The sequence below is a fragment of the Acanthopagrus latus genome, chromosome 16, assembly GCF_904848185.1.
Source record: "Acanthopagrus latus isolate v.2019 chromosome 16, fAcaLat1.1, whole genome shotgun sequence".
NCBI classification, from domain to species: Eukaryota; Metazoa; Chordata; class Actinopteri; order Spariformes; family Sparidae; genus Acanthopagrus; species Acanthopagrus latus.
In genome coordinates this window covers 19,983,357-20,009,380 of record NC_051054.1, presented here as the reverse complement: position 1 = coordinate 20,009,380, position 26,024 = coordinate 19,983,357, and the positions used below count along the sequence as shown (strand labels likewise).

Sequence of the window (26,024 nt, the reverse complement as noted above, 5' to 3'; positions counted from 1 at the left end):
CTGCTGAAATTTCCCTTACGGATGAAAACTCTGCTCTGCTGATGTTGTAACAGTAAAGTTTCTTAATGTATTGTTACTGCAGTAGTGTTTTTCACTCGTCACTCTTCATCCTCACCAGACATAACATCTCCGTCTCCTGCAGCCTCGTCAGGTTTACAAACTTCCCAATGGTTGAATGATATGATTGATGGTTTACAGGTTCAACTAGTGTTGGCTAGGATCAGAAAACACTAAGTCCAAACTAGACTTCCCGGTTTCTTTTCAGTTACTTTCAGTACTTGCAGCCTTGAACAAGGCAAGCACAATCTGTTTTAGGGTTCCTCCATTCAGGTCCTATTGTCTTGCTGAACACAGCTCCATGTACACCTGGTCCAACCCCTGAACCGCTTTGTCTTTGTGCAGTGTCTTGTGGCCATATTTTGGTTTATGTGTTGCTGTTGTCTTGTAGTAAATAAATGTTCAACCATTTTGCTAATGCTTTACATAAATTACAGTTAATAATTTCCCTTAAATTAATATCTGTGTTATTGTACTGAATCTAAGGTCAACTCTCTGATCGAGGGATCAACAATAGTCTGCATGATGACCTTTGTTAATGCCATATTAATTCTGATATTTGTCAGGGGTGCAGCTACAGTGACCGGCAACAGCAATGAAAAATAGTGTAGGTGTTTTGGGTCCTGCATGTGGTCCCAGGTGATCAGTTTATGATTTTTATGTTGCAATTTCAAATGTGTTTCACTTGGTTTACTGATTTCTTTTCCTCCTGCCAGTTCAGAATAATCATCCATCCATCCATCCATCATCTGTACACATTATATGTACGCCGCTTAATCCTCTGCAGGGTCGCGGGGGGGCTGGAGCCTATCCCAGCTGACTTAGGGCGAAGGCAGGGGACACCCTGGACAGGTCGCCAGTCTATCGCAGGTTCAGAATAATCATTCAAACTATTCACATTGACAGTTCATCGTCATTCTAACAGGCCTAACTCAACTTGTGCATAACTTCCAGAAAAAACACAGTGGTATGTTGACCGAATACAACAGACCAAGTTGTGCAACGCTGAATTAGAGTCCAAAGTTTAAGTTAGTACTTAAGAAAGGCAAGGCAAATATTTAGAAGCTTTGCATTAGAAGCAGGATGTTTATAGTCAAACAACTACTTGATATTGAATTTAATAATGAATGACTAGTAAAGCTTTGTGAGAAATACAAATACAAGAAATAAAAGTGAACAAGGACACCTTGTACATCTTATTAAAGTAAAAAAAATACTTCCTACATTGCCATCTTGTCCTATGGAAAACCTTTCATGCTGTGAGAAGGACAAACAAAGGTCCACAAAAGTAACACAAACGTTCATTTCAACACTCTGCATGCAAGCTACAGCCACAATCCTCCATCAGTCAAGAAACTACAAGTTCCACGCCACCTCCAACGCCGGTTTGGAGAGGTCAATTAAGTGAGAGTGGAATGCTGCTTGGATTCATAGAGGGAGAGAATATGGTATAGAGAGGGGGGAGAGACTTCAAATACAAACAAACCCTTTACTAAGCACAGCGCTGCAGAGAATTCATTTTAAAGACAATGCATAAATCAACATCTAAATCTGAAATCTCTCCCTCAAAATGTCATACTTACAGGCACCCATCCATGTGTTCCCATCCTGAGTAAATAGTGTAGTTTACATGATAAATAGTATCATTTTAAAGAGAGCCAGTGTCTCTATACATACGTGTGAGTCAAAAATGAAAAGGGCTGGGTGGAGAACTTCCATCTTAATAATACCAGGAGGTGGATGCAATGCCAGGGATAGAAGAAGAACAAGATAGAAAATTATTTTTGCAGTTACAAATGTAATGTCAAACTATGATAAGGGCTTTCTAGGACAAACAGTTAACAAGTAACAGAGTAATACAATATTTAGTATATAACTTTGTATTCTTACTCAAGTACTTATTTTCATAACTATGTTGATAAAGATTCTCAGTCACTGTGCTATGTAGGCAACTTTAAAATGAAAAACTTTGAAGTATGGACTTCTATTTGAGTACAGTTTTTGGCTACTCTACCCCACATGTGATGGTAAGTAAAAGGGTTGGAAAAAAACTGGAGATTTCTAACTTTTAATGGTCATACAAGTCTAATTTGTATTCATTACTCTACTTCATTACATTAATGATGTACATTCTTTTACTCCAAAAGTGTCCACTCATCAAAATAATCATAAAGGCTTTTTCAGAAAAATTCATCCAAATTGCAAACGATAGCTCACTGTATGACAATTTTGCTATTCAAGGTTCTTCTGAAAGGACACACATAATTTAGATTCTTCTTTCCTGGCATTGTTGGGTGTGTTAGTTTTCATTATGATGCTTCCTACAACATGAATGTGTCCTTTTTCACCCCAGGACAACCCCTGTAGCACAGCAAGGCTCCAAGTTTGAAAGGCCGTTCACACATTGTGCGTGTGTGGTCAGTTGGGTTACATGGGAGCTGAGCTATTTCAGTGTGTTAGGCTGCAGTCAGATGAATGTAGGCAACTGAAAATCCCAGCACCACGGAACTCACTGTGCTGATTTGAAGTGTATTCGTGGGGCAAAGCAAATCTTTGCTATTGGTTGTGGCTGCAGTTGGAGTGTTGGAACCTCTGCATACAAGCTCTTGTCTTCAGAATGTCAATGGTAAATGTCACTGCTCTTTATTTAGACTGTACTATGTAGACACACCTGCCAACAGATGCCTCATAGAAAGATGCCTCAACATTGTGATGCATGGATCAGGCTACTTTATTTTATGTGACTGGGCGCCCGGAAACATTTAAAATGCATGAAAGCAGTCTTTCTAATCATTTAGCAGAGTGTACATGTGTTGTGAACCTGCCGGTGTAGGTGCGTCTGACCATCTGAAAAAGGTTGCAGTGCATCCGGGCCAAGACAAGCAGACTCCGAAACAGTTTCATCCCCCAGGCCATCATATCTCTGAGCAGTCCCCCTGCCCTCCCTTTTACAAAGCACCGCTAACCTCCCCGGAGCACAGATGTGCACACACAGAACACTGCACAAGTCACTTTCATATCAGCACATACGCTATGGACCTTTGGACTAGTTGCACTATCATGATTGCCACTTTGCCACCTCATTCTCCACATCATACCACAGGCAGCATACTTATTTAATTTATATTCTCCATATATTGACAGTATATATATATTCATATTATATTATATATTTTTGTTGCACTGGTATTTGGGATATAGAAAAACTATATTTTTTTGGGAAGTTTGTTGTGAGAGTAACAATAAAGTTGATCTTGAACCTTGATCTGAGTATTGCACCCTTTAGAGAGCAGGACAAATTGGGCTTTTGACTTTTGGCCTGCTTTTTGTTGGTCTGTGGCACATTCACTCTGTGCTGCCTACAGATAGCAATGCGCCTGACCAGTTTAAGACTAACCCGCCGTGGGGGTGCATAGATGGGTACATTTGCTTTTTATACAACGTGTGTGCAGCACTTGAGAAAGACAACTGTGTTGATCTGAAACTAGCAATGACACTTGTGCTGCGCTGTGTGCCATTTTGTGCCGGCCATAAGATAGAGCCCATAGTATTTAATGAGTCTGTTAATGGATTCTGACTCTGGAGACATTTGAAATCTAAATGCTTAGCTTATGAGTATGTTTACGTGCAACATGGGGTTAACCTGGTTTTGATAGATGACAGTAGACAGCACTTCGCTACCATAAACTTAGCGTAGCGTGGACATTGATACCGTTCTTGTTTGCCGCTGCCTCAATGGAAAGTCCGTGATTTATGAATGAAACTTGAAATCATTGTCTCGAGGTCATCATCACATCTAGGTCTTCTCTCATGTCTCAGCCACTCTCATCCCACTTTCATCCCATCCTTCACATTGTCATTGATAGAATTCCGCTTTAATTTCCCTGCGTAGATCATTATTGCATCATTCATCACCATTTTTTTTTTTTTTATCACCATTTTACTTCCTAACTACTACTTACTGGACTTAATTAAATATCTGAACACCTGACAAACAGTGATCAGAAACCTTGATAAAGCATTAATGGAGTAGCATAGGTAGCATGTTTGAATACCTGGGATGAGGGCTTATACATGTCGACCAGGAAGAAACTCATTGAAGCTGGGCACCTATATTCATCATAATGTGATGCACCCCATATTTCTAGATCTACAGGAAGTAATGGCTTTATTAAGGGTTAATGCATAGTGTATGCTTTTCCATGAGAACATCTATTGGGTTGGGGAGGTTGCTTAGATACCTTGCTCGTGTTTGTCCTCCTCAAATACTAATTGTAGTAGCTAAATATGGACTAAAAATTAAAATGTACACAGGTTTTCACAATAATCTTTCAAATGTGTAGAGGTACATTGTTGATAGATAGAGTGAGTCCAGAAGCTGGCTATCAAAATCTTGCATGGTTCCTGCATTCCCAGGAGAGTTAACGCTCTGCAGCAGGAGATTAAAACCTCCCAGAACATCAGGGGGCTCTGTGCAGACGTCTCACTTCTCAGCCTATGGGTACCAAAGTATACGAAAACACAACATTCACCCCTAACCACCATCTGCGCAGTATCTGCTGCCATACCTCCAGACTACAGAGCAACTTCTTTCCTCAGGCTGTCAGTCTCCTGAGCTCAGCCTCAACTCAACACTCCACCACAAAAACACAATATGTATATATTTTCTTGTGACATGTAAAAGTAAAAAAAAAACAACTCACACTTAAATAAGGATGCCAGGAATGACAATTAAATGAAAATTAGTATATTGTTAGACCCTTACAAAAAGGCTGCCTTATTTGAAAGTGATGCTTTGAAGCACACACACTTTGAAACATGGCTCGGCTGATGTCAAAAACACCTTTGTCTCATTAAACCAGCAGTCTGTGCTCAAAGCATGTGCAGCATTTTGAGAAAATATGGGCTTAGCTAGTGTTATATATAAAGAGGTAGATCTGTAATTAACAGTAGTGACAGACACTGAGACTCAATAAGACTGAGTTTGAGGTCAGCATCTGGACACAAGGCTTGATTTGAGTGCTACAGCCACGCTACTTTGTTCAGTTTATATTGAGCGCTGGGGCTGATAAGGACAACTGGCTCTCTAGCTGGTTTGCTGTGCTGAGAGAGAGCAGGTTTGAGACAGACAGCTGGTGGAGATAGTAGTATAGGTTGGGCTTTGCTTGATGGGATTTAAGGAAAACTGTTGGGTCTGGAGGTGTGTGTACATTTTTGTGTGCATTTGCCGGCTGGGGCTCAGCTTGGCTTTTGGGACTGAGTATTGGCTTCTTCTTTGACAGGGCTTGTCCATTGCCTAGGGATCCTTTTCTCATTAAGCCCCCTCTGCCTAATCCTCCTTCCCCGTTTGAAACCCAGTCCATACCTCTCCTCCATCCAGGAAATAAAAAGGCTGTCAGAAGATGCTCTTGCTCTCTTTGCTTTTACTCTCTTGCTCTCCTTCCCTTCTTTCTCCTCCACCATCTCCACCTTACGCTCTCCCTCCCTCTTCCCCCCCTCTTCTCTTTATCAATGAATATACCACTCTTGACACTAAAGACTTAACATCAAATGAGCTTGGAAATCAATTTTCACACTTTTGGCTGCCCATTCCATAGCTTTGTTTTTTTTTTTTTTTCTTTTTCTATTTCAGAGGAGGCAAAGGGGGAGAGGCTCACAGACAGAATTGCCTTTGTTCATCTGCCCTCTGGCCCTCTGTGCCCGGGTAGCCAGTACCACCGGGAGATGGCTAGAGGAGATCAAATGGGTACGCCAGTACCTGGCCCCTGAAGATGCCCCCTGGCACTTACAATTAAATCAGCCAGCTCGCACAAAATGTCCTGGTACCGTCAATCAAAATAATTTACCCGGGCTCGGTGGCTTTCTTAAAGGCGCACCGCTGCTTTTCTGACGGGGCCTGTCCACTTAATTTCAAAGCTCTTTATTCAAATCAGGGCCGAGGAGGAAGTGCCGGCAACCACCGCAACCGGGATTCTTATCCTCTAGTCTGCAGTTGTCTTCAAAAATAATGTGAAGGAGGGAGGCGGAGGGAAGGAGATGGAGGAGAGAGAAAAGAGGCACCTGGTGAGGCAGCATGTCATTTGAATAAAACGCTGGACACTTTCAATCTCACAGAACATAAGAGGGAAGGTTTTAATGCACTGGGTGCAAGGAAGCACACACTGTGCCCCTGGTCGCCTGGGTAGAGAGCAGTTAAAAAGATGTTCGTCGAAGTCAGATGGAGGTTAAACTCAAAGTTATGGTGAGCAGAGAAGTGGGCTGAATTTGAAAACAACACGTCTGCTCCACTATGTGTTTCATGTGAGCGTATGTGCATTGAATATTTGTTGTTTTTTCCCCTGTAAACATTAAAAAGACAACAATAGGTATTAAAATGTGCTTTCCATATTCCTGTCCTTGACTGTGAGTTGGCTGTGGCCCTTTATTAAGGCTGCTGTGATTTGCGAGTGATGACTAACCCTGGAAATCAAATTTGGCCTCTTTCCATTTATATTAACTGCAATTAGTGACACCATCTCACCATTCAGGGGCTCTTCTGCAGCCCTGTTTATTCCACGGAGGAACTATGGCCATTGTTCTATTATACTGTGTCCTCACAGCATAAATCATAGGACGTCAAGTGCCCATACAGATGCCTTCTCTGGGAATCTTAGAAACAGCAGGGTGCATCTTAAAGGCTTTTGTGTCGCCTGACAGACAGCAAGGTATTGTTACCTGATTTAGACAAAGGTGGGTGTTCATGTTTTCTGTGTATTGTGTGTTTTTTTGTCTCCCTTCCGCTGAGTGCTATGTGGAAACTCACTGAGATTGCCGAGTTAGATGTGGAGGAGAGTGAGGGGAAAAAGCGGAGTTTGCAGTATCCTAAAACGCTCGCCGAGTCAACATAAGCATGCCTTGTTATCGCCTCACTTTAAATGTAAACGCCTTGAAACAGTCAGTTTTATAATGCGCGGCAAGTCCGTGGGACTTCACTTTTCGGGTGACCTCTCCTTGTGCCAGAAGAGAAGGGAGTGGTGGTAATTGATGAGAGCATTCTGGGCTTGTGGGCTAATAATACCCCAGGGGGAATACTTGGGGAAAAAAAATGACCAAAAATTTTTTTGACATGTTAATTAAATGTCAAACCACAACGGTGAATGTGCTGCAGCTAGTATACTTTCAAAGCAAGGTGGAGTAATCAGATTCTTCCGAGTCCATCCGTTTTTCTTACTGTGACTGCCGTCTTCTATTTTACTTCAGAGGAAATAACGGTGCAGGCAAACCGGCATTTTTCTTCTCCCAGCGAGTAACTATCATAAAAGATAGATTTATCACTGACATGAAAAACAATGAAATCCACAGCTGGGAGACTATTTTTATCTAAATATACACTTAAATACATTTAACTGACCAGGAGGGGAGTATGCAGTGGCTTCCAATAAACCAAGATAAAGTACTGTAATGGTACTTTGATTTAAGTGTCTTGGAAGTGAAGACAAAATGTACTCTTCTATAAATCATGATAACGCTGTGACAAGGGAGAAGAAAGAAGGGGGTGGTTATGGGAATGCAATAAGAGATATAAAGTAGGGCGGGAAAAAAAAGTGAACTCCATTGTCATGGTATGGGGGAAAAAAAAAACAACCTCTCTAGGCAATAGCGTTTGCATACATTGGCAAGAGATCAGTATACATGCCGTTTAATTAGTCTCAAAACCCACGCACATGGAAACCAGGTGCACACACATGAAATAAGCGCAGAGAACAGATTCCAAGAGTGAAAAAGCATTCCTACGAGGGAGCATTTCTGCTCTTCATGCGAAAATGCAGTCCCGCTCGGCTCTCCTTCACACCTGACTCTGACTGCAAGGATGCACGGTGTTGTCATGACCTCTCATCGGCTGTTTGGTTGACCACTGACACAGCTGAAGACAGGCAGTTGCCTCACAGAACCAACATTTTCATGGGGCTTTCTTGTCGGAGCAAGTAAGACTTGACACTAGTTGAACGTCTTTCAGAGATGCCATTTTGATGTTGTTTGCAGATAATGATTTTGTTTACTCTTTGTGAGAAACCAACTTTTCCCCGTTTCCAAGTGGTTTCATTGTGAGCGCCACTGTTTTAAAGGCAACTGGATCATTTCTTTTTTTTTTTTTCCTCAGAGCTGCAGATAACAACAACACAGGACGGAACGAGTACATTCAATCATTTAGTCACTCCCAGGTGACCACGTGCCCGATGGCAGACTACTACTACACTGATTGTGAGGTTGATACATTTTAAACCATAAATAGCTATATTGTGCAATCAACATTTACTTTATAATGATATAATGACTGTCTGAGAGGTAAGACGAACAAAGAAATTCAATGTTTTTTCTGATCTTAAACATGACAGTCCACGTAAAAATCAAACACTATTACATGAATGTCAGCTGTGTGAAAAAAAGGAGACTGACTGGTCTTGTGTTGAAAGCACACATGAAATATTGGAAATATTGATTGTATAGATTATCCTGTAATATAACATACACGGCTGCAAGATTAACCAAAGCGGAATGTTTTTTGACACTTCAAACTTTTGTGTGGCTCATCTATTGACTGTTGTATGAAGACGAGCACAGAAAGAAAGAGGGATCCAACGAGAAGAGATAACAGAGGAGATACAAAAGGAGATGCAAGGAGGGAGCTGGACAGAGATGGACAGAGTACGAGACAGAAGACAAGCCGGGAAGTTCAAGTTAGAAAGTAAGGCAAGGTAAGGGAGTGAGTGTGAAAGGGAGAGATTTCTTCACAGGTGATCAAGATTCCTTGAATATCCTCTGAGTTCCTTTAAGGCTCTCCTGATTCTGATAATGTAATGTTTCAGTGGACAGAACCCTTCAGTCTGAACAGGGCTTTTATTGTGAAAGGTTTGCAGGGAGAGGATTAAAGGCATAGCAAGTGTAAAATGTATTGTCACATGCACAATACACACAATCTTTGACATGCTGAATAGAGTATACCAAGGGCCTCTCTCTTAAATGTGATGGAATGCTCAATGTGAATGAAGAGAGGCCTGTTGTATAAATCAGACGTGAAATACTCTAACCTGAAGAGCAGGATGTTCACGACCCCTTTTTAACCAGACGATCCAGTTTCGGGAACAACCAAAGGTCGAATTAAGGACATAGTTAGGGCCCTCAGAAGGATAAAGGGGGTCACAGCTGCTGCAAGTGAAAAGTGCAGACCATCATGCCTGATTTGGCGTTGTTTCCCTTTAAAACCCTTTCCCTAAATATGTAGGCAGGGCCTTGATGACAGTGCATCCACATTGCTCCAGTAGCGCTCAAAGGCTGGCGGGGGGCGGCGAGGTGTGCATGTGTATGGGGAGGGGGGTGGCTTAGATCACGTCCCTCTGAGCTGAAGCCCACTGTGCCTTGATACCTCAGAAAGGGCAGGGTTGCCGAAGCGTGTTACTAATTAACGCAGAGCCTAAACTCTAGTGTGTGGCCATTAGCACTGAAAGACATCAGATGTGTCAGGATTTATTTGATCCATTCCTCCTTACAATCAAACACATTTATGGCACCTAGCTGGACCAGTCAGAGTCCAATCTAATGTGCCTGTGTGGATCTATATCACTAATAACATTTGGGGTGTAATCATGCATACATGTATATTTTAGTCAATTGGCAGAGTTGCAGCAGCTAATGTATTCACAGTCAGACCAACTGTCGTTTGCCACAAAGGGGGGAAAGCTGGACTTGCTTGAGTAACCATAATAATTGGAAAATTATTTTGATGGCCTGAAACAATCTAATATATTACAGATTTTTATTAAAATAATATCAAATCAAATTAACAGCTATTCCATAATAAATTAGGTAACAAGTTAGGAAGATATTAATCGCTATCCCCTCCCTTAGGCCAGAGCAGATGATGACAGAGGGGTGTGTGGAGGGATGATGGGAAAGAAGTAATGGAAGGATGTAGGAGGGTGGATATTAACTCGGCTCTTGCGGCTTGTTAGAACTTTGTAAGGAAGGCAGCAAGTAAACTCTTGCAAGAGGTCTAGACTTTTTTTTCCCCCTCGCCCTCCTTCTGTTTTTCAACAGCTTTATTCGCCATAATTTCGCAAGAGTTCATGCTAGAGAGAGTGCACCTCCGCAAGATAGGCATCCAGCCCACAACCCTCGACTGCTGGATGAAACCAGCACCCGTGATTAGACTGTTGTGCCATGACTTCATCCGGGGTTTGCTGTATCTCACTGTGACTCTTACCGGCATCTGTGTGGATGCCTTTGGGGGCCTCGCGGGCCCTTCATCTGGGCGACATGATTTTTAATCAGGTTCGAGTCGTTCGAAAACATAATCAGATGCCTAACTGGCTAAGCCATGCTAGATATTTGATGTATCAGACCTGTGCCAGCACTCCCTTCAGCACGGCAAGTCTCCGCTTAATTCCATCACGCCAATCAATTACTGCACTCATTGACTCGGGGCCAGTGAAATAACCAGTTGCAGCACTTTGCCACTCCGCGTACAAGCTCAGTGCTGTTTGCTCTGATATTATGGGTCAATGTGGTGTTTTCACAGACCCAGCCACGTGACTTTATAAGAAATTACCTTAAGACTTTAAAGAGAGAGGGATGGTGAACTCTTCGCCCCTCTTGCGTTGCTGTGTCTGTGGGGATTAAAAGAGGAAGATAACCGAAAGGACGGCGCTGCTGATGACGTTCTCAGGAGTGGCACAAGGCTGACGAACCTTTATCCCAAGCTACTGTAGCACTAATAGATGAGGCTTAACCTAGTCCAGAGGATTCAAGGGTTTTGTCAATTTAGGATCACTTTACTAGGATTTCAGCGGTGTGGCAGCATGGATTATCATTTGCGCCTCGCGGCACGACGGGGGTATCTGCCCCCGAACCCGCGATAAAGGGGTCTGCTCTTCCAAAGGAGATAAGACGAGCTACTTATCGAAGACATTGCAGGTGTTCGCAAAGTCAATTGCGGGTGAAAGGCGAACAACTAGTTGGGATTTCAGCGTTGTGTGAGACGCTCTCCCGTTGAGTCCTTCGCTGACAAGATTAAAGAAGCCCCCAATGAACTTCCGCTATCACACGTCACCAAGAAGCTGAATTTAGGCATGTCATCAAACTACCAGAGGAGACAAAAGCTCAGCAAGTTTTCCCTGAGAGCTGGGAGGAGGTGTAGAAGCGGAAGTGTTTCTTTAACCTGATGTGTCCTCGAAGACATAGGAGCGGTAAAGGACACATTACCTTCTGACAGATACAAACGCCAGCCTTCACTCCCGGCCTCAGGAAAGATGCCAAAAAATATGAAACAACCTACATTTTTTTCATTTTTAATTACTAATTATTTCAGAGAGGTTTTAATGGCTTTATTTTAGCTGTCACATTCATCAGAGAGAGAGAGACAGAATGATGGAAAGAGAGGGAGGCAGGATTAGGTTTCTCCTGGGGAAAGCAGGGAGGAGGGAGGACAGCTCGTTCCTGATCCAGGGGGTTTTCAGGCCAGGGGGGTGACAGCTGCACTGTCTTTAGCCTGGATTTGAATTTGAATTCTATCTAACGATGCAGCGCCGGCGAGGACTTGGCAGGGCAGTCTACTAATCTCCCAGACACAAATGCCTGGGCTTTTCTTGTGTGCCCTCGCTGAGATTTGAGTAATTAAAGTTAAATTGAAGGGAATAAAAAATATCCTTCTTGTACCCGGGCTGTCTTGCTAATGCCAAGTGTGAATAGCCAGGTTTGTCCTCAGAACTATAATCCCCAACGCTATTTCTCTTCTCTCTTTCTCCTCTCTCTATCTAAAAAGCTGAGGTGCCGCCAAGTTTTTGCAAGCTCTAAAGACAGTGATAAGGCAAGGGCGAGGGCTGCAGCCTTTCATCTTGCAGGCATCTTTAAGGAAAAGAGAAAGAAAAGAAGTGACGGAGGAAGGGAAAGGGAAGTCTGTAGGGAAAAATGGAAACGGCCAACTGCTATAGAGCGTCCATAATATTGGAGGAATTGGCTTGAGAAGTCCTAACTTGTCAGATTTAAGAGAGTTAAGCAGCAAGACAGGCCTCCCTGGCAGCTGGTTAACCCTTTTCCTCCGCCAGTGCAATTTTTTCAGCACTACTAGTGTCAGATTTTTACTTTCATTACAGGGCGTCTTTACATCGAGACTAACTACTATATCACTAGTCGGGAAAACACGGACAACAATGGTCATGTGTTTGTGTTTTCCAGAGTCTGTCAGGCTGGAATTATGACTCTCTTAAATGACATACAAACATATGTGTAGGACAACAGACTGGATTCAACGGTGTGTGCATGGCGTACTGACTCGCACTGCATTCTGGCGCCCATGTTACTGCGACAGACAGGAGGTTCTCTGCAAAAATAGACCTGAAGTTGTCCTGTAGACAGTCATATCAATGTCATGTCAGTGCTTTGCTGCAGTATTAATGTCTTTATCTGTAGAATATGTAACACATGACAGGCGAAGGGCAGTTTCTTTCAGCTGGGTAAAGGAAAATCATGTCATCATATTTATTGATAATTATCAATTTATTCATGTCTCACCATTTTTCTTTTAATACATTGTAACTGTTACCAATTTTTTTCATCAAAAACTCACCATGAAAAGGGAAAATCATTCTGATTGAACTGGTCACAACTCATAGATACACACCAGCTGACATGAAGTTTAAGTTGGAAACCACTGTTAAAAGTTTGACCCTTGGTTGCAGAAGCTCGTAGAAAAGCCAGTGCACCTATTATCAACACGTTGTGCATGCCTGAGCTGGAAGCAAGCTGATTGGTTGATCCAGTTCCCTCTGGCAGGGTAGTCTACAGGCTTGATTCCACTGGGCAGGTGTCAGTGATGTTCAGAAGCGGAGCATCCTGCCCGTTGACGTACTCAGATAGTCTTGTTGTTTGTCTGTTGTGTCTGTACTTTTATTTTAGAAATTGTGCATATGCTCAGTGCCATTCCTGTGTCTGACTTAGTGCCTGGCTTGATCTGCTCTGTGCAGCTTGATGTGGCTTCTGTCTGCCTCCGTGAAATTAAAACGAGGCCGGGGGTCACCAACCTTTTTTTGAGACTTTGAGAGCCATGCCCTGAGAATGAGACTCAGAAATCAGCAGTCAGACTAGAACTAATGCATGCAGATATTGTCCACACCAGTCAATAATCATATATGGTAATGATGATGCAGAAAATATATAAGACATTGTTGATCATACAGTATAATGGTTGTGTAAGGTAACAGCACATTGTATGGCGTTTCTTTTGCACTCTGTTTGATGTCTGAGGAAGAGCGTGGGCCTGAAACGTCACATGTGGAGGTGAGAAGCTTTCTATCCAGTGCGCAGACTCGGTTTTTGTGTTTCTGACTCGAGTGTTTAGTTGTTTTTGGATGTGTGCACTGCAACAAACTTACAATGCGTTGAAATCCATCAATGCTCTCAGTCTTCCACTTTTTCTTCCTCCCCCCCCCCTTCTCTCTCTCCTGCGCACTCTCTCTCTCTCTCTCTCTCTCTCTCTCTCTCTCTCTCATAGACTGTGAACCTCGCTCACCCTGAGCCTCCAGAAGGGTTGGTGATGGATCAGTCATTACAGCAGGAACTGGCAAAGCAAACTGAGTCAATAGAGGAAGAATTAAGTTCTCCCATGGCCATCTGTGGGATGATGATGAGGGGGAGCTGCCACGAAATTAACCTGGGACTGTATGGACAACTGCTTCAGTATGTGTACACGTGTGTGTGTGTGCAAACACAATATTTGCACTGGGGTGTTCGCAGATCAGTGTATGTTTTATGGTATGTGCGATGCGTGGTCGGGTCTGTGTGGGTCTGTGTGTGCAGGTCAAGTGACAGTGTGTTACTGGCCCTTTGTTTTTTCTGCTGACTCACAGGCCGGGCTGCCTGAAGCAACTACCTCTGGAATGCTGTTCCATCTCCCTACTCTCTCTCTCTCTCTCTCTCTCTCTCTCTCTCTCTCTCTCTGTGTTTCTCTCTCTACCTTTTTTTCCTGGTAATTGGAAGAATAAGAACCACTTAAGTCTGTAAGCCAATTCTTCCATTTGCCGTCCTCCCCTCTCCTCGCTCTCCTTCGAAGATGACTGTTTCTCTCCTCACCCCATCTACTTTTTCCTCCTCCTACCATTTTTTTTGTCTAAGCCTTTGAAACCATTTACTTATCAAATGTGTGTCTTTGAAAAACTGATCAATGAAGATACTCTAGGAAAACTTTTGCTCAGCAACATAAAAGGTAAAATCTAGCTGCAGAGCCACAACGCTTCACTGGTATTGACCAAAATGTGTCTGTGGCAGCAATTACATAAAACATTCAGGCCCTGACAGCTTACTACGTATCGTGTGGTCAAATATGGTAACCTGGTCTCTTACCACATTTCTGGAAAGCACATTTCTTGTACAGCTGCTTGTGTTCAGACTGGAGAAGTTTGGCATCTTCTAGTCCTGGGTGGGTTGACCCATAACACGCAGGACACACTGCCCCCTGGGTTGGGCTGATTTGGGTTAGCTTTCGAGAAAATAACCACAGGTGTGTGCGGTTGGGCAATGAGTGACAAATCAGCGTGACCTGCCAAGTCACCTACCTGTTGACGAGTGCCAGGAAGACGTCTGTGTCTTTTGGAGAGACCACCGTTACACGTACCCTCTCCTCTCCGTGCTGGCTCGAGCGGCGCTGTGCATTCCAGCAACAAGCACATCCAGTGAGCGTGTTTTCAGCTCAGCTGGCTGTGGACCTATGGTCTCCTCTTTTTCTACACAGTGCAGCCAAACATGAGGCTAAAACACTGCTGAGTAGACTAAGACGTACATATTTCGTAACAGCTCGCCGTAACAGTGGGAAGAGTGCGGAGGTCTTTTCTGTGTGAGAGAGAGAAAAAGTAAGGCATAGTCTGTGTTCAAAATTTAAACCTAAAATTAAATGTTCAAACTACTTTTGCTGGTTTTGAACAGTTTGCACCACCATTTGGAATAAGTTATTTATTCTTTCCATTAAATCTATTTATTTTACCGTGATATTCCAACTACTGTAAGTGGGCAAGAAAGAGGAACAAAAGAGAATAGAGAGTGAGAGAAAGATAGGGCATTCTTGACAGCATCCGTTTGGATTCTGAAACATGGAGTGGCTTTAAATTAAAGTCCAGTACAGTTCACATACTACTATACTAATACTCACTGAAACCAATGGCTTCATGAATGGAAGGAAAAAAAAGTTTACACTTAAAACACTTTCATGGTATGCTCTTAAAATTTATAAGGAGTGATATTCACTGTACACATTTGTATTAAATAGTAATAACACATAACACCAACGTGTCAACATGATGTAAAACTCACATTGTGGTTTTCATAATATTTGTTGTGTTTATATTCATTATGTCTCTTAGCATTCATAGACCCATGAACTGAAAGAGAATCAGAACTTAGTTGATCTATTATCACCATATTCATTCAATAGCATTGCACTAAGCCATGTTTTGACCCAGAGGAGCAATACATGATAGTGTGGCCTTAATGTAAGCTTTGGAGTCTGTCATACAGATGTTGGACTTCAGGGGTCATCTTATGTTGCTCAATCTGTATCGTTCTCTTTCGAGAACTCCAGAAGGGAACTAAACGGGCTCTGAGCTAAACTAGGTTCATTTTGTGGAGCAGCTAAAGGGGTAAAAGTTAGTACTTAACAACTATGAATGTAATAACTGATTCATAACATGTTTTGGTAATAACGGTGGTTAGCTGATCTTCAGGAAAAGAAAAAAAAAAAAAAACATTACAGAATTATAGAAATTGGTGAAAATTTACATGATTAAAAGTTTACTTGGATTTACAGACTTGAAGAAGTTGGGGAGAGACTAGCTAAGGCTGTGTGGCACTTGTATCACAGATACAACCCTATTTGTGCTACTGGACCAGTTCTATGCCCAAATGGTGTGGGGTAACAGCATAAAACTGACTTAAATCAGACCAAGACCATGTAGTTGAGACACAAAAGACGGCGATTTACTGGGGGTACACACATATAACATAGACAATATAACAACCTTCAGGGCTCACTATATGCTCAACAACAACTTTCTACATGTTTGAAGGATAGATGTTTGTAAATCTCAGAGAGGGCTGTGTCTTGTCTTTGCGGGGGTCGTTGAGGTGGTGCTGTGACAATTTCAATTGTAGGAACACCAACCGACCTAACCGGCCTGCATGTGGGTTGCTAAGGCTAGTTGAGCACAGGTGTCAATGGTCATTAAGATGTCCGGAGAGGGAACTCAGCGCGTGATTGTAGGTGTCTTAGTTCACCTTGTCTGTTCAAAGATGGTTGTCCCAGTGTGACATAGATGTATTCTTTTACTCCTCTTTCAAATCATCTGTCTCTGTTCAAGATCCTTACATTGTTGTCCTCAAAGGAATGGTGTTTTCTCCTTCAGATGTTTGCCACTCAGTTTTGCTATCTTTTATAGCTCTGTGAGATACAGTATGTTTCTGTAGCTGACTGACTGAATGCTGGTGTATGAACACTTGCCAAGGCTTTAATATGGTAAGTGACATTAATCTGAGTGTTGCTGACAAGCTTGTATGGCAGTAAGGATGAGAGTGACTGCACAGCAGTGCATGTGTATTCCACAACATCTGCAGGCCTAGGTTGGACTGGGATAGGTCTACTGGGATTTTCCCAAACTCCCAGAGGGAGTCAAAAAGGATTTCAGCAAGTTTACATGACACCACTGCATTCTCTCCCTCCTGGATGGCTGCTGCCTCCAGACACCCTAGCGTGGTTCTGTAAGGTTTGGTTGGGTTCTGTTGGCTCTTTTGTTTTCTTATAATCACACACACATACACCTTGTATATGCAAAATCTTTCACCATACCACTGATTACTGACCTACACTTAAATTCTGTTCTTTAAATACATTTATGGTTAATTTAACTGGTGGGGGCTAGTCCAATTTTGAGCTTGGGAGTGTCAATGTTAGCATTTGTGTGGCAGTAAAATTGGGAGACTCACAGTGTTTTTTTTTTTTTTGTTTTGTGTGTGTGTGTAGTGTTAACCAGATGGGGTAAATGGTGTGGCTTTAAGTTGCGCTGTGTCTGGCTGTAAGGAGGTCATGGCTGGAACAGTTGTGTCCCCCAGGTAGGCTGTAGTGGCAGTTCTCTCACAAGGAGGGATTGCTCTACTTTTCTTTTTTTTTTTTTTTTCTTTTTGCAGGGCTTTGTTGTTTTTGTGTGTTGTCCATGCAGTTAGCAGCAGTTTTTCGGAAGCACCCCAAAGGATTGGGTGGGACAAGTGTCTTCCCCAATACATATGCCAGGACGCACATGAAGACTAGAGTGCAGTTAGTTAGTTTGGGTTAGGGTTTGGGTTGGTTTTACCAAACCATACAAAACCATTGGTTAAAATACTGTTCGCTGGGCTCAAATGTAGTGTAGTAACAACATAAAACCAGTATAATCAAGACAGGAGATCATGTAGTTTAGACACAAAAGTGGGTATTTTACTGGGGATAGAACAGATAACACAGACAATAAAACAACCTTTAAAAAATGACAAATTAAAAAGGAAGGTTAGACCTGCAGATCAAAAGGTAAGTAACTCACTCTTTTCCTTTTTCCCTGTTTTTGCTCGCCTAAATTAAGATTTGTGCATCCGAGCTGGATGGTTCCTTTATGTTACTTAGTTTATTATTTTAGACTAGGTTAGAGAAGTCTAGAATAATTGTCTATCGTTAAGGATTAGGTTGTCACTGTTTTGGATTAAGTTATTTTCTTGAGTTAACACTTCTTCTTTCTCCCTTCAGCAGCAAGATGATCATTTCACAGTTTCCAAAGTCAAAATGAACAAAGTGAAAAACTAGCTGTGTGTCATCTCCTCATGTACCGCAAGAACAGACTACAGACTATCTTCGAACAGGAATATAAGAAAAGAAAAACAATAGCTTTGGTTTGGTTAGAAATAGTCCTCAATGGATTACCAGTTAATTGGCTGCGTCTCTCCTCTGCTCGCTGCCTTTCAATGGCAGGCACAATGAGTTTCTCAATGGGGAAGTGTCACTATAACTTCTTAAAGGCATACTTTTTATACAATTCCTGTTAATTCATCCACACTCAATACATTTAATGTGGATACCCTGAACAAAGGCTACAAAAAAATAACATATAAATGTATTTCAGTCAATCTTCATCTCACAAACATTTAAGAAATACTACCTTTTTTTTTGCATGACAGGATTAAACTCCCAAATAAAAGTGTGAACCTGAAAACGAGCACAATATGGCCTGTTTATGTTGGAGCGAGAACATGTGGAGACATTATCTGTTGGTTGTACTCATCACAATTTACCCAGTAGAGTCCCCTTTCCCCCCTGCTCTTCCTCCTGTCATCACTTCTTCAATCCACTGCAGGCCCTTTCTCCCCGACTCTCTCCTTCTACACTGACACTGTCATTCTTCTTCCTTCTGCTCACATCTCTTCCTGTCTCCCCCTCAGCAACCTTGGTCTACCCATCTCAACCTGCCCTTCTCTCCCTGCATTTCCACATTGAACTCAACACAGTAATGCTGGAATGTACTTGTCTGGACACACACCAGACATCCCAGGCTCTACACACTGTAACATGATGGCTTTTGCTTTATGTTTGTGTCGAAGATAGTTCAGCATTTCAGAGCTATATCATACTCCTCGTCATTCCCCTTTACATGGAAGCAGAACAATGACGCAGGAAGCAGAAACTGCTGAAGGTTTTTCCTCTAATTGTATTCAATTTAACTATAAAAAATGAATACAATTTAACAAGATAACATTAGCCCCAAGCATCCGTGTTGAATTTTAAAGCAGATAAATGCAGACCCTATACCTAGACAGTGTGGTAGCACAGCAAGAAGGTCATGGATTTGAATCCTGGCTGGGGCAGGGCTTTCTGAGAGGCGCTTGAGTTTTTCCCCTCCATCAGAACATGCACATGAGGTTGATTTTTACAGTCAGTGCCCTTGGCTAAGACACTGATCTTGACACTGTTCGATGGCTGCCCACTTCTCTGATAGGATTGTTTGAATACGGAGTTCTATTTTCACCACGTACATTGTATAATAATATATGTCGAAAAATAAAGATTATTTTATGTCACCTTTAAGTCCAGTGCACTTCCTTGGCTGTGCCTATGTTAAATAGATCTCCCTAACGGTCTGTAAACTCACCCACAGAGTCAATGGGTGCTTATTTGCCATGTGCATCCTGAATTACAGTTTGATATTACAGCCCAGGCTGCAGTTGTGCTGTATTGATAGGCCCATACATCAAACCTCCTCCAGACAATCGCAGATGGCTAATTGGGACTTTTTACGGCCTCCCAGTTTATGCAGGCATTTTGATATAAATTATCCATGGCGTCCCCTTTCATGAAGCTTTACTTGGACAGGGCCTCATCTGATGAATACCTCCCTTTATTGGTGCAAAGACCTCCAAGGCTTCGGTAAGATGGAATATTGTTTTTAATACGTACCTGTCTGTGGTAATTAATTATGGCTTGCTGTATTGCCTCCAGTCAAACTTGGAAGAAAAATCTCTGCCTTCATCTCTCTGCCTGTTTTTTCTTCCCCTCCTCTTGTTTTTCATCCTCCTGTTTTCCTTCCCTGTGTTTGTCAGTTTCTGTCCCTCCCTCATTCACAGTTGGGAAACAGTTTTAATTGCCATGCGGGAGCAAACAGAAGAGCAAGGCCCTATAAATGTGCACAGACACAGTGTACACATCTAGAAGCTAACGCAGGGTTGACAGTTCAAAGGGTCAACAACAGGCTACATCATATAATGCTCAGATATAAGTTTGGCAGCTATGTGTCAGAGGAAAACCCCTGTCTCCAAAATGTTGACTCTCTAGACAAGCAGCCTTTCATGCTGATGCAACAAGTTTAAAAGATTCTCTGCGCTCGAGAGGTTATTTCTCAAACTCTGAAAAAGTCATGCAAATGGAAATGTTAATACGTGGGACTTTTCCATACACATGTGCTCGCTCGGCTTATCTTGGTTTGACTCCCCCACATCAGCCCAGTGCAGCAGGGATTTGCATATCCCTTAATAAACATCTGTGAAGGTTCCACAGAGGTTCTACTGAGAACATTTCTATGGCGCAATGGTTCCACCCATATATCTCTCAGGCCCAATTGATTCTTTTGTTGTGTTTTGGTTGAAGGGGCTTTCGAACCAAGTTTACATGGGAAGATAATTTCACTCCTCACAGAGAGAGTCATAACAGTTACACTGAGGTCATCACAGTTTTCTTGGCCTGGGGTTTGGTGACTATGAATTTATAACAAAAAAATGCTAAATGGGCACACAGAGTTTGAAAGGCACACTCTTGACAATAAAAGAGCTAAATGGACCAAGCAAGACCCATAAAGTTTTCTTTGGCTTCTACACATACTGAGAGCAGGATCCACCTGTTCTGGTACCTACACTGACATTACCAATTCCAGCGCTCCCAGTGACGGTTTATAATACCACAAGCCAATATCAAAAGGACGAGTGATCACAAACGCTTCAACAAAGAAAGAGACAAAGAGAGAAAAAAACAAAAGGGTAGTGCAAGTGTGGTGACGTAGAGATGAGGGAGGACAGGAAGTTGAAATGTCGCCGGTGCTTACAGCAGCTCTAAGTTTGGTTTGTGATCCAACATGCAAATGATACTTTTTCTTAGTGTTTCCGTTGGTCGTGTGTCATAAGTAGCTTTTTTCTAGAAGAGCTGGTTTATGTTTGCAATTATAATTTATGTGCTGGTCAATAATTTTAACCATGAGTGAGAGGGCTGATACAATTCTTGACCACAGCTGTATTTTTCTGCACTGTTGTTCCCTCCAGTACTTGACCCCTATATGACATGCTATAGATTGGTGAACACTTTTTTTTAATAGAAAAAAAAAAAAAAAAAAAAAAAGGTTCCTCACAATCAAATGGTTCTGGGTAGAATCGCAGCCCTTAAAGACAAACACACTTGAAACCCTCATTTTGAAGCGTGCAAGTTTGTTTATCAGGCAGGGGACATTTAAAACAAGGCAATTTGAGATGCATCTTGGGAAAGGCAGTGACTTTGATTTAGACTTTCTTTTTATATCTGTTTACATCTTACAAGTCCTCTGGTTTTATTATTATGCCTATGCAATGCAATATTTGTTTGGGAACCCCTTTAAGCAGAAATAATTTGGGAACATGCAGCATTATGAAACGGGATCCCACTGTAAGACAGTCAAGACAGGTATTGTATTGATGCATACGTCACTCTGAGGTCCTGATATTATGCTTAGCCTGTGTACTGTCTGCCTGTTCACTTATCTTCAGCGTTAATAGCAACATCACCTCCTGCTGACTGTGCTTTCACAACCCACTTGCCATCAAACTCACAGTCATGCACACATCATGTCACACACACACACGCACGCACACACACACACCCTATGATGTGTTATTCTGTTTAGACTCGCTGGTAGTTTTCCAGGTAGTTACGTGTTCAATAAACCTCCCACAATATTGAGTCTAAAATCCCCCAGGATAAAGCACCTTAATAAGCAGTAGTCCTGTCTGGGTCACACACTGAACAGTCTCGCATTATATACTAAAGATCTATAGTCACACTTCCTGAAGCTTTATAGTCACATTTATATGTCTTCAGTAGCAGAGTTACTTGGGACTTGCATTTAGAAATGATAAGTGTATGCCAATTTATACTCTTCATGAAGACATTTGTGCATTTGCAGCCTTTGTCTTTTGTCTCTTCTCCTCGACTTTTAATTGATGGCATTAAATCAATCACTTCCTCTCACTTTCTCCCATAATATTGCATTTGGAACACGGAACAGCATATGAACTTTGTTGTGTAATTAGAACTCCTGACTCGCTGACAGATCATGTTAATTAATGTTCCGTGTTCTTCTGCACATCAAAAGGTCACACATACAGTCCAGATTCATGCAGTGAAATAGTTCATTCTGTTTCTTTTCGAGAGTTTCCTCTTCAGTTCTCTTTAGTTTTGGTACTTACATGGGTTACACTATTTGTTAGTGTTTCTGTGTGCATGGAAACAATTGCAATAACTGAAAGCAGCCTCTCTAATCATTCACGCAGAGTTTAAATGTGATGTTTTCCTGCCTCTATAGGCGCATCTTTTCATCTGAATTTTGCCAGATTTTTGTTCTTCTGTGGCGCAGTACCTTTTTACTACCTCCAGGCTGTGCTTGACCACACCTCACTTCAAAACAAACACACCCCGAAGCAAAGGTACATTTGCAATTCACGTAACATGGGCGCTGGGCGTGACAGTGACATCTGCGTACCTCTGAAACTTGTGGCACTGCGCTGCGTTGTGGGCTGCTTTGCACAGGGTTTTCACAAGTATTCTGAATGTAAATGTTAACTGCATAGGTATTAAATGTTTTTTCATTACCTGATGATAAAACTATATTCACCCCCAATTCTTAAATTGTTTAGAAAAAACTTTATAGATGATACTCTTTCACACTAGGTAGTGTAATACATGAAAGTGTCATATTGTACTTTTGGATATAAACCCTGTGTCCTTTATCTGTCAATACCTTAACCGCTGTGAAGTAAAGTTCGAAAATCAAAAAAATCAGGATGACTCCGGGCAGCCGAATGCAGTTAAAATACAAAGTCTCCTGTCTTGGGAACACAAGTCAAATCTCGGTACTTTAGAAGTGAAATTAAGTAAACGTACTTGCACTATGTTGCTGCCAAAGTGGGTCACAGCCTATGAGAGATACTTTGCATGATCGGATGCAAAGTGCTGGGGTGTCCATGCTAACGTATAATTGATGATCCTGCAACAATTTAAATCTTAATGAGATCTTTTTATGTTTTTCCCAATCTCTAATAGGATTACGAGTCATGCTGCAACACGATGACTTACCACTCAACGTGCAATAGATGCTGTGTTTGTAAATCATTATTGAAAAAAACATTAATCTCACCCCAGACTTGTATTATTTGGACCAGAATAATTGAAAATATTAATATGTACCAGTTTAATTTGCATCTGCATAATCGGCTGTGTTGATTACTGTGATCCTAGCCATATGTGAGGATAAGGCTACTTTTAACTGTAAAAGGGATTTAACACCATGGATTAGTGCTAAGGCAAGGATCTATGGCAAATTACTAAACATTTCCTAAGATTTCCTCATTTGTGGAAAACCTAACCACAGGGATCTCTTCGCATTAATGCGATGTGCATGTGATGGAAAGTTTCTGTGTGTCAGCTGGTCAAGGCAACAACAAACAAGTGTGTGTGACAGTGCGCGCTTTAATCCCTGCTGATAATTCCCTAATCGTTCAAATTAGACTTCCAGGGAAGAAAAGGCGAGAAACATTGTAAATCTATTTTGGATGTGTTAATAGTCATATACATGATTGGACAGAGTGGTTAACTCTAGCAATAATTCAAATACATAAATACATGAATGCATTGTGCAGTGGCCAATGTTCGATGCATGTGTAAATTAAACAGTATTTTTTTCACCTTCCCAGGGGTAAAATCACAGCAGTGGCTTGCCTGCAAAGGGAGTATATCTTTTTTCTTTTTTTTTTGAATTAAGTAAACTTGGTCCACTTGGGTCCATAAATCCAGCCCAGAGATCTGGAGCCGAGTGCCTTTTCTTCCCCTCTGGTCAGTGGATTTACCGTGGGAGTAATAACTGTCAGGCCAAATGCCTGGTAAAGTGGCGGACAGGAGCGAGTGGAGGGGGAGTATTTATCACGGTATTGACTTTGTGACTGCCGTGTCGTGAACTCTTTTGTCATAAACTGGAACAGCGCTGCAGATCGATCCGAGGAAAACTGCTGTCAGCTCAACTCCCAGCGAGCATTGCTTTTCCTTGAGCCACTTAGAGGGCTGATAAATGCCCCCCACCCCTCCTGCCTGCCTGCTGCAGCGACAAAAGCATGGCCGGGGACACTCTCATACACAATCTTACACTGTCCTCCTGCTTCAACAGACAGTCCACTTACACACATGAGAAGATATCAAAACACACAGTTCACATGCTCACACACGCTAGAAAAAGGGAAAAGAAAAAAAAAAAAATAAATACTGCCTTTACGAATAAGGTAATATTTCAGAGGCCATTTAAAATCCAAGGCTATGTTCTGGGCAATCTGGATGAACTGGTCCAAAAGTGATTTATTTTACATAGCAAGAGTCTATGTCCATGTGTCAGAGAAGATACATATAGATTTTGTTGAGCAGAAGGGGAAACATATGTATTACCTGAGTGCGAAAGGTTTTCTATCAGCTTCTCTACTTTATGTCAAACATGATCCAAATCTGGTCCAGTCAAAAATGATTGTTCCTCCTTGTTCCTACAGTTGACTGATAGAGGTTCACTGTGGCTGTGTTATCTGTCACCGCTGAAAGTGTGCAGAAACTTTTCCCTGAGCTCATCGGAAGTCTGGTTTTAAGAGGCGGGGCCATGAGCATTATTTTGTGACATCACAAGTAGTTAGGGTTAAATGGAGTTTTAGGTTGACAACCAGTTTGTTGCGGTGTCAGTGCCTTACAATAAGTACATTTGTCACAAGACAGAAGCCTACACAAACCCAGCCGGACTGGAAATAAATGAGCTATAACCTTGTTTGGCCACACATGACAAAAAAATCACCATGACTGATGTTTGATACACTGGCCAAAAATCACAGATTGATAAATTGTTTATTGTTTCCTTTCCTCTACTTCTTTAGGACAGTCCAGGATGCTAGAATTGTCTTTAATGGGGAGCCAGCCTGTTAGAAAGTAGTCCAAGACTGTTTTTATACCAATCAAGCATCATTGGGGTAGTTGTACTTCTTATGTGGAGTGACTAATTGCTGTATTCTGCACTACACAATCATCTGCATGTTTTCTGCTTGATTGACACTCTTCTATTAAGTAAATGTGGACAAAGAGGCTGTTTGGCTGGAGGATGGTAGAGTCTACAGTGGCAATTACAGTGACAGTCTTGGGCTGAAGGTCAGTGACGAGATCAGAACACAACAGAACAAGCTTCGTCTTCTTTTCTCTGGCATTACAATGAGAACCAATATGCTGACAATGGACTCAGGGAAATCATTTGCAATACAATACTGTGAAAACACATTGGGTGCTTTAGTCTGTGAAGGGTTTTGTGAAAGGAGAGATGCACCTGAGATGCTCTTTCATAAGCTTCACAAGCCTTCATCAACTTGTGTCTCTCTGTGTTGATTACCCTGCTTCTGTTCCAGTTGTACATGTGGTCAGAAACACTGCATATTTGCTACACAAAATCATTTCATGTTTGCTATCTAGTGAACTTCTGTATATTGACTGCTCATCTTGTGTTTATATTCTTTGTACTAGCAGCGTGTGGTTCCCAAGAACAACCCCATGGGAACAATTGTCAGAAGCGTGCTGGGGAAAGACCCAATGCATGAAATGGTGAGAATTTTTAGTTTGTTTATATATATCTATTTACTCTTTCCATAAAATGCTTCCAAATTTTCTTGCTCTTTAGTCCTTCCCACTGAGGATTCATGGAGAGATGCAAGGAAACCATGCAAGCAGAGAGGAAACAAGGAAATATGTTATCAGTTTGATAAATGTCCTTTTCTCTGAAACACTGAATCACTTGAAGCGTCGTCCATTTCTGATGATGGCTGCAGCTGATCACGGCTGGATCAGCTGTCATTTGGGTTTAACAGCTGTGAAGACTTTTGATGAATTTGTGTCAGCACACACACCCTTGCCATTTAGGGATTCAAACACTATGTATATATTATTTTGAATCAAAACACAAAACAAATAATGTATTGTAAAGCCATGGATAATGGAAATATATTTTATTATATGTTACATATCATAATATTAACGTTTTAGCTTCAGAAATAAATATATATTTTAGACAGCTCTGATGGAGCTCAGGATTTATCAGGTAACTCTCGGTGCTGTATCGTAGGCACCT

At 41.8% G+C, this 26,024-nt stretch overlaps 1 long non-coding RNA gene across 1 annotated transcript; it reads left to right on the top strand.

Moving 5' to 3' along the window:
* Nucleotides 1-24,971: 24,971 nt before the first annotated feature.
* LOC119005225 lies at nt 24,972-25,681 on the top strand. The gene is made up of 3 exons (XR_005070415.1): nt 24,972-25,057; nt 25,424-25,501; nt 25,578-25,681. It is a non-coding gene; the product is annotated as an uncharacterized LOC119005225 (long non-coding RNA).
* The last annotated feature ends 343 nt before the right edge of the window (nt 25,682-26,024 follow it).